The following is a 1,129-nucleotide window of genomic DNA, read 5'->3' as shown; positions in this document are numbered from 1 at the left end:
ATGTACACACACAGATGATTTATGATTTCATCTTTTATGTTGCAAGGAGACTTGAGAGACAGTTGGACAGGAGAGCACTGAACAGAATGAATGGTTGTAGCAACAAAAAATAAAGGGAAACTAAATAAAGAACATATGTAAAAGGAAGTGGTAATAGACACAAAATTTTAATTTATCACATGTTACCATAATTCTGATGATGAGTTCCTTTCTTGTGTCACTGCCTCAAAGGATTCATGGTCAGACCACACTCACATTGATGCCCCACAGAAATCACTGTATCAGGTAAAGGGGCAAAATGTTTCAAAATCTATTTCATTTTATTTCTATTAATGTGGTTTCTTTACATGTCAATTGCCCTTACCCAAAGGAAGCTGATAAATGAATTGAGAGTCTTAAACTCAGTTCCCTCAAATCATTTTATTGACTCTGTCCCTATGAGATTCTTACTGCTGCTGTAAAATGTCCCCATTTTAGCTGCTTAAAATGAACAAATACACACTCTTACAATTCTGGAGTCAGAAGCTTGGAAGGAGTTTCATCAGGTTAGCAGCAAGATGTCTTCAGGGTTGAGTTCCTGCTGGAGGCTCAGGGGAGAATCTGTTTCCTTTCCATTTCCAGTCTGTCACTGGTCACCTGCAGTTCTTGGTTCATGGCTCTTCCTCCACCTTCAGAGCCAGCAGGGTAGGTTTTCAAAGTCTCTCTAGCACCAACTCTTTTGTCTCCCTCCTCAACATTTGAAGGACTGTCATGATTGCCTTTGTCCCACCTGGACAATCACAGCTCTTTTCCTCTCAATGGCAGCTGATCAGCCGCTCCGATCAATCTGTTACCTTAATCCTTCTTTGCTATAAAAAATAACATGTTGTAGATACTAGGGATTAGGATGTGAACATATTTGGGGGGGCCTTATTTTGCCCACTACAAAGCCTTTTTCATAAGTGTATTATTTTGGTCACTTATAAAAGCAATAAACACAGAATTGACACAGCCTGAAGAAGGAGCGAATACACGATCCTTTCACAATTACAGGCACGTAAGGACAAGATTTGGTGCAGAAGCCTTCATGCTACCTACACTTATCTCTAACACAGGATCATCTTCTTGCTAATCAAACAGTGGTCCACAG

This window comes from Panthera uncia, chromosome A2 (genome assembly GCF_023721935.1).
Source record: "Panthera uncia isolate 11264 chromosome A2, Puncia_PCG_1.0, whole genome shotgun sequence".
Classification (NCBI taxonomy): Eukaryota; Metazoa; Chordata; class Mammalia; order Carnivora; family Felidae; genus Panthera; species Panthera uncia.
The sequence above is the reverse complement of the archived record's forward strand: the minus strand, read 5'-3'. Positions refer to the sequence as shown.